Below are 8,081 nucleotides of genomic sequence, written 5' to 3'. Positions count from 1 at the left end.
GGAAACAATCATGAAAATACAAATAATGGATAAAAATAGCTAGTAAGGTACACTTAGGGCCTCCCACCTGTCAGGAACCTGCTTTGCTCTCATTAAAAGCTTACACCAGCCTGACCAGGCGGTGGCGCAGTGGATAGAGCGTCAGACTGGAATGCGGAGGACCCAGGTTCGAGACCCTGAGGTCGCCAGTTTGAGCGCGGGCTCATCTGGTTTGAGCAAAGCCCACCAGCTTGAACCCAAGGTCGCCGGCTCCAGCAAGGGGTTACTTGGTCTGCTGAAGGCCCACGGTCAAGGCACATGTGAGAAAGCAATCAATGAACAACTAAGGTGTTGCAACAAAAAACTGATGATTGATGCTTCTCATCTCTCTCCATTCCTGTCTGTCTGTCCCTATCTATCCCTCTCTCTGACTCTGTCTCTGTAAAAAAAAAAAAAAAGCTTACACCAGCCTGATACTTTGTGTGTGTGTGTGTGTGTGACAGAGACAGAGAGAGGGATAGATAGGGACAGACAGCAGACAGATTGGAAGGGAGAGAGATGAGAAGCATCAATTTTTCCTTGCAGTACCTTAGTTTCTCATTGATTGCTTTCTCATAGGTGCCTTGACCGGGGGGCTACAGCAGAGCAAGTGACCTCTTGCTCAAGCCAGCAACCTTGGGTTCAAGCTGCTGAGCATTGTTCAAACCAGATGAGCCCGAACTCAATCAGGCGACCTCAGGATTTCGAACCTGGGTCCTCTGTGTCCCAGTCCAATGCTCTATCCACTGTGCCACCTTCTGGTCAGGTAGCCTGATACTTTCTTATCATCACCTCTATTTTTTTTTTTATTTTATTTATTCATTTTAGAGAGAAGAGAGAAAGGGAGAGAGAGAGACTGAGAAGGTGGGGAGGAGCTGGAAGCATCAACTCCCATATGTGCCTTGACCAGGCAAACTCAGGGTTTTGAACCGGCGACCTCAGCATTTCCAGGTCGATGCTTTATCCACTGCGCCACCACAGGTCAGGCTCATCACCTCTATTTTGCTGGTGAGGAAATCCTCAGACAGGAGGAGTGACTTACCTGAGTTCATTACCTGGTTAGAGGGGTACTTGAACCCAGAGCATTCAACGCTCTCACATACACTGCCTTTTCAGAACCTTCCAGAACTGGAAGGCTCACACAGTCCAGGTTTCTGATTTATACAAAAGGTGGTGATACACATCGCCTGCTGTTACCTGAGGTCCAGAGCTCTGACTCTATCTACCCTGTCTGAAGACCCTGCCCAGAAGAAACTTCCGTCTTAAATTTTCTTTCTTCTTTGCCTTCCTCTCTTCCAAAAACAATAATAGTTTTCATCATCTCATCTGCTTCTTACAAGTCTGTGAGGTTTACCTGGAACAGGTTGGGAGAGATGATGGGGCCACAGAGTCACCTGGCTCAGATGGGACTGTGCTAGAACAGGGGTCTGAGTGAGGGGCTCCAGACCAGGGCCATGTGGACACCTGTGATTCCCTGCCCACTACCCACTGACCCTCCTGTGGGGTACTACCACTCTGCTCGCCTAGGGACTGCCCATTCCTCTCCCTTATTAGTTCACAGGACCCCTGGCCCAGGCCCAGCCAATGAGAACTGGTGCCAGGACTTGGGCTAGACTCTCAATGCCAAGGCTGCCTCTTCTCCCTGTGGCTCCTGAGTTGGTGCAGCATCAGTGTTGGGCTGTTAGTGGTCAATCGATGGATTTCAAGCCAATAGGCCAGCAGAGGGGAGTGGCCAGAGAGGACTTCTCTGAGATTATGATGTTTAAGCTGAGCCACAACTGACAAGAAGGAGCCAGCCTGGTCAGAATCTAGAGAGAAGACATTGTGGGAAGGGGGACTATTGGTTGGAATGCCCTCAGATGGGCATGAGCTTTGGTGTGCCAGGGGAGGAGGGAGGAGGCTGCTGTGGCCTGGAGGCCAGGAGGCAGGGCCTCAAGGGCTAGTTCCGAGAAGGCTGAGGCCTGGTGCACCCTGAATGAGGCCAAGTTGAGGGCCAGGACTAGACCCTCCCTTCCCGTCCAGCCTTCTTTTTCCAAGGCTCCTCCCAGCCAGCTGGCAAACTTGTGCTGGGGCTGTGAATGAAGGAGGCTGGGCTGAGGTTTAAGTAGTGTTATGATTATTCCCAACAAGAGGAGAGAACACAGCTGTTCATTCAGGAAATGAGCAGCCTGTGGCACCACCCACCCACCCACAAGCAGTGAATAACAAAGAAATTGTCTGCTTCGAACCATGGAGGCTATTTCTGTGAAAAGCTGAGAATTCAACAGCTCATCTTCTTGAAAGCCTCCCTCATCTTGAAGAAGCTGAATAGGTGGACCAGAGCCGAGTAGCCCTTGAATCCTATTGATTACACCTGAATTATACTGTTCACAAAAATTAGGGGATATTTTATAGCTTCATATTCGTTTTGAAATATCCCCTAATTTTTGTGAGCAGTATATAAATCCCACTCATTATTGACTGTCAGCCCACCAACAGGAGCCAGTCTCACCAACCATGGCCTTGAATTCACATGACCCTTTAAGGTACATACATCCCTAAGGTGTTGGTGCCACTTGATAGATGCAGGAACTCAGTCAAAGAGAGGTTAAGAAACTTGCCCAGTGCCACACAGCTGGTAATAAAGCTGGGATTAAAACACAAGAATTTGCCTGACCTGTGGTGGCGTAGTGAATAAAGTATTGACCTGGAATGCTGAGGAGGTTGCTGGTTTGAAACCCCAGGCTTGCCCAGTCAGGGCACATATAGGAAGCAACTACTACCAGATAATGCTTCCTGCTCCTCACCCCCTTCTCTCTCTCCTTGCTCTCTCTAAAAGCAACAAATAAAATCTTTTTAAAAAACCACAAGAATTCGCCTGACCTGTGGTGGCACAGTGGATAAAGCGTCAACCTGGAAACACTGAGGTTGCCGGTTCAAAACCCTGGGCTTGCCTGGTCAAGGCACATATGGGAGTTGATGCTTCCTGCTCCTCCCTTCTCTCTCTCTCTCTCTCTCTCTCTCTCTCTCTCTCCTCTCTATAATGAATAAAAATAAATAAAAATCTTTAAAAAAAAACCCACAAGAATTCTACCAATGTCCCCCCAATAAATTCAATGAAAATTAAAATGCAAGAATTCTGTCTTCCATTTAAGGAATCATTGTACGATTATTCTTTCTGCCACACCACTCTGCCTTTGAAATGTCTTTCCAGTTCGCTGGATGCCCACCTCCCCTGTGCACACTTGTCTCCAGCCAGTCCTGAGGATTTTGCCCAATCACCATGCTCCTTGCTTCTCTCTCCCTGTTCTTTAGTCATCTTCTCCAATCCAACTATTGCCCTTTCACTAGAGATCTTTTTCTGCAGCTCTGATCACATGATATTTCCATTTGTTTATACATGTGACAAATATTGACTATGTACTATGTGCCAGACAGTCTAGGCTCAAGCACAGCAGCGAATCAGGCAAACACCCTCCTTGAGTTTACAAAGCTGTCTACCAAGAACACAAATATATGTAAAATTACAAATTTCAAGACAACACATTTGAGACCAAGGAGACTAGCCGGGCCGAGTCCAGCTGCTGAAATGGAGGTCTGAGAGACGAATGCTCTGGGAGGGGCCTGCAAGCTGAACTCAAAGGATGAGAGGGAGCCAGCCTTGTAGAAAGCAAAGAGTGTTTCCTAAGAAGGAAACAACATGGGCGAACTGCCAGAGACAGGAAAGAACCCTGCATATTCAAGGAGCTTAAGATCACTGATGTGGGTAGAGCCAGGAGGGAGGAAAAGAACAGGGCCACATTGTGTAGGGTTTGGGGGGCCTGGCGAGAAGCCCACTCCTCATCAGAAGTGAGATAGGGGGGCACGACATGCTTCTGCTTCTAGTGTTGTGGCAGCCTGGCAGCCCCATCTAGGGCAATGACCAATGTGAGCAGGAGAATGAGGGGACACAGAGGGGTCCCTGGCCTGGGCCCCCCCTGCACCCAGCCCTAAGGTCCAGGGGCTGGAGTAACCAGGCTGCTCCCCAGATGATGCAGAGCTGGGATGGACTTTTATCCAGGCCCCCATTGTCCATCTCTCTACACACACATGTACTCTTTGAAACACCCCAGGCTGTGTCCAGCCTTCTCAACACTTAGGGCTCACCTCCATCCTCACCTTTTGAGTGAGGCTGTTTCTGAACTGCCCTAAGGTGGGGCACACTATCACATTACCCATGTGACCTGAGGTGATCTTCCACATCTGTTTGTTCCCCACTCTCTGTTGGTCCACCTCCCTGCTCCCCCAGAGTGGGACCTCATGCACAGTAGCCCCAACAAATACCTATTGAGTTTCTGCCTTTTGTTTTGGCTTGAACCAAAACAGAGAAACACCCTGGGACACTTTGTTTAGGTCCCTTCTAGAATCACCATCCCCAGTGGAACTTCAGCTGAGCCTTTGCCATCATGAAGGGACGTTTTAAAAGTGCCCCCATGAGAAAGGTTCCTGGGCCTGTTCAGACACCATCAAGGGCATCCTTCTGTTCCTCAGAGCCTCCACTCCTTGAGAACCTGGAGAAAGCCCTCTGAGGGCTCAGAATCAAGGAAATCTGGACTTACGCTGAATACCTGGTTAGTTACCATTTGTAATTTAAATGTTTTTCTCTTTGCTTTGACGACTAGAAAGAAAGCTTAGAGCCAAATTCTTTTATTGCCAGCAAGTTTACAGGACCACGCTTATCTCAGGGCTAATCTTTTATTTTCATCCTTTTATTAATTCACCCAAGAAATATTTGTCCTGGTCTTACTGTGTGCTTGGCACTAGGGAATCAACAGTGAACAAAACAGAAGGCTCTGTTTTCATGGCGTTCACAGTCAAGAGGGGGAGGCAATAAAACAACCTAATATGTAACTATGGCATATGTCAGAAGGCAATAAATGCTACAGAAAACTATTAAGTAGGGAAGTGGGATAGGGAGAGGGGGGCTGGCTTGCAATTTAAAACAGGAGTATGTGTGTCAGGGAAATCATCACTACGGTGACATGAAAGCAAGGACTTGGAGCCTGGCCTGTAGTAGCACAATGGGAAGAGCATCAACTGGAATGCTGAGGTCACTGGTTTGAAAACCTGGGCTTCCTCAGTCAAGGCACATATGAGAAGCAATCAATGAACAACTGAAGTGAAGCAACTATGAGTTGACACTTCTCGCTCCCCTTGCCTCTCTCCATAAAATCAATAAATAAAATCTTAAAAAGAAAAAAAAAGTAAGCAAGGACTTGGAGGAAGTAAGGGATGAAGACATGACAGTGGTGGGAGGAAGAATGTTCCAGGGAGAGGGAACAACAGCACAAGCACAAGGCAAAGGTTCTGTGTGAAGAGTCAGAAACAGCCATCAGACAGAGGAATGGGGCATAAGGTTAGCAGGGTAATGGGGTAGGGTGCCCCAGCGCTGTGAAGGCTCTTCCCCCGGGAGATGGGGCATTGCAGGGTCTGGAGAGGAGGACTGAGAATTTCTGAGCAATATTTTAACAGTGGCTCTCTGGCGTCTGTGTTGAGTGTTGACTGTGGGGGATGAGGGAAGACGAGGACAGAAAACCAGGGTGGAGGCTGCTGCAAAGGCCCAGGTGGGCAGAGGAGTCTGCGAGGTGGAGAAGCCTGGGCTCCTGGAAGCCACGACGGAAAAGTGTGCGAAGAAGGAGGGAGTAGTCAGCAAGGCCAGTGGTCGGCAAACTCATTAGTCAACAGAGACAAATATCAACACTGAAATAGAGGCCTGAAATTTCAACGATTGAAATTTCTTTTGAGAGCCAAATTTTTTAAACTTAAACTATATAGGTAGGTACATTCCTTATCGAGGTAGCGCCTGCATGTGGTATTTTGTGGAAGAGCCACACTCAAGGGGCCAAAGAGCCACATGTGGCTTGTGAGCCGCAGTTTGCCAACCAGGGAGCTAGACGATGAGGACTGAGAATTACCACTGGATTTGGCAACGTGGAGGTCATTAGTGACCTGGAGAAACTGTTTGGATCAGGTTGAAGAGAGGATGTGAGGAGAGGAGCTGGAAAGAGCAAGCACAGACAACTCCTTCAAGTAGTTTTGCTGGCAAAGGGTGCAGAAAATAGGGCACTAGCTGGAGGGAAAGGGGGCCAAGAGAGGACTTTTTTTTAAATTTATTCATTTTTAGAGAGGAGAGAGAAAGAAAGGGGGGAGGAGCAGAAAGCATCAACTCCCATATGTGCCTTGACCGGGCAAGCCCAGGGTTTTGAACCAGAGACCTCAGCGTTCCAGGTCAATGCTTTATCCACTGCGCCACCACAGGCCAGGCCGAGAGGACTTTTTTTAAGATGTGAAAAAAACCTTAATTGCTTTTTTTTTTTTTTTTTTTTTTCTGAAGCTGGAAACGGGGAGAGACAGTCAGACAGACTCCCGCATGCGCCCGACCGGGATCCACCCGGCATGCCCACCAGGGGCAACGCTCCGCCCACCAGGGGGTGATGCTCTGCCCCTCCGGGGCGCCGCCCTGCCGTGACCAGAGCCACTCTAGCGCCTGGGGCAGAGGCCAAGGAGCCATCCCCAGTGCCCGGGCCATCCCTGCTCCAATGGAGCCTCGGCTGCGGGAGGGGAAGAGAGAGACAGAGAGGAAGGAGGGGGTGGGGGTGGAGAAGCAAATGGGCGCCTCTTCTATGTGCCCTGGCCGGGAATCGAACCTGGGTCCCCCGCACACCAGGCCAACACTCTAGCGCTGAGCCAACCGGCCAGGGCCCTTAATTGCTTTTTAAAAAGATTTTTTATTGATTGATTTTAGAGAGAGGAAAGAGAGAGAGAGAGAAAGGGGGTGGGGAGGAGTGGGAAGCATCAATTCATAGTAGTTGCTTCTCATATGTGCCTTGACTGGTCAAGCCCAGGGTTTTGAACCGGTGACCTCAGCATTCCAGGTTGACACTCTATCTACTATGCCACCACAGGCCAGGGGAATTGCTTTTTTTGTTTTTAAGACTTTATTTATTCATTTTTTAGAGAAGAGAGAGAGAAAGAAGGGGAGAAGGAGCAGGAGGCATCAACTCCCATATGTGCCTTGCTTGAATGGGCAAGCCCGGGTTTTAAAACAGCAACCTCAGCGTTCCAGGTCGACGTTTTATCCTCTGCATCACCACAGGTCTAATTGCTTTTTAAAATGAAAATTTTATTCATTTTTTACTAAGTAATATATTCCCATGATCGCTGTAATGGTGGTGGCCATGGCAAGGCAGGTTCACATTGCATCCGGGCAGATGGTAGAAGAATTGTGGAGTGGGAAAGCGTCGGGCCATCACCCATTTATTGGAGGCTCACAGAGATGGGTGAGCACATAAGCAAAGGAAAACTGCTTTTCACAGTGGAGAACAAGGGAAACCACCCCTCACAGTGGCGGCTGAGGGAATCGGGGAGCTGCACTTCATAATGGTTGGAGAGCGATCTGGGAGAATTGCCACCGAGGAAAGCACCCGTAGCTTTTCATAGAGACACACATGTAGCTTTCTGACATGTGCTCATGCACTAATCCTGCAAAGTGTTTGCAGGCAGGAAACCAGCAAGCAAGCCTAACCCAGCTGTTTCCCAAAAAACCCCAAATATCAAAGATTCCAAATGGTATTTGGTTAAAAAAATCTTCCTGTTAGATTACACACATGTGCACACACACACACACTATTATTTTTCTCCCTTTTTGACACAAATTGTTATATTTCATACACACTGCTCTGTGCCTTGTTGTTGTTTTTTTTATACTTAACAATATATTCTGAATATTATTCTATACCAAAGAGCATTCGCACCTTTTATATGGCTTCATATTATTCCACTCTATGATATACTGTATGTATTTTTTTTCCAGTCCCCCAGTGGTGGAGTCATTTTACAGAGAGGTTTATTGGCTTCCCCACAATTGCTCAGCTAGCATTCTGGTGTGGGAACTCCCCTTAACCACATACTTGGCTCTCCTCCTGCTTCTGGATTAGTTTCCAACTCTTATTTCTCTCTCTCTACACTCTTAGCAATTATTTTGCTATCTTTTTGTTCATGCCAATAACACATTTACAAGCCCTGACCATATGCCAGGCACAGGG

At 48.1% G+C, this 8,081-nt stretch overlaps 1 protein-coding gene across 1 annotated transcript in view; it reads right to left on the bottom strand.

Moving 5' to 3' along the window:
• XRCC6 (X-ray repair cross complementing 6) overlaps positions 1-8,081 on the bottom strand; it is a 223,839-nt gene that overhangs the window by 98,283 nt on the left and 117,475 nt on the right. The window lies entirely within an intron of this gene.

The sequence above is a fragment of the Saccopteryx leptura genome, chromosome 1, assembly GCF_036850995.1.
Source record: "Saccopteryx leptura isolate mSacLep1 chromosome 1, mSacLep1_pri_phased_curated, whole genome shotgun sequence".
Classification (NCBI taxonomy): Eukaryota; Metazoa; Chordata; class Mammalia; order Chiroptera; family Emballonuridae; genus Saccopteryx; species Saccopteryx leptura.
Note: the sequence above shows the minus strand (reverse complement) of the source record. Positions and strands in the feature narration are given on the sequence as shown.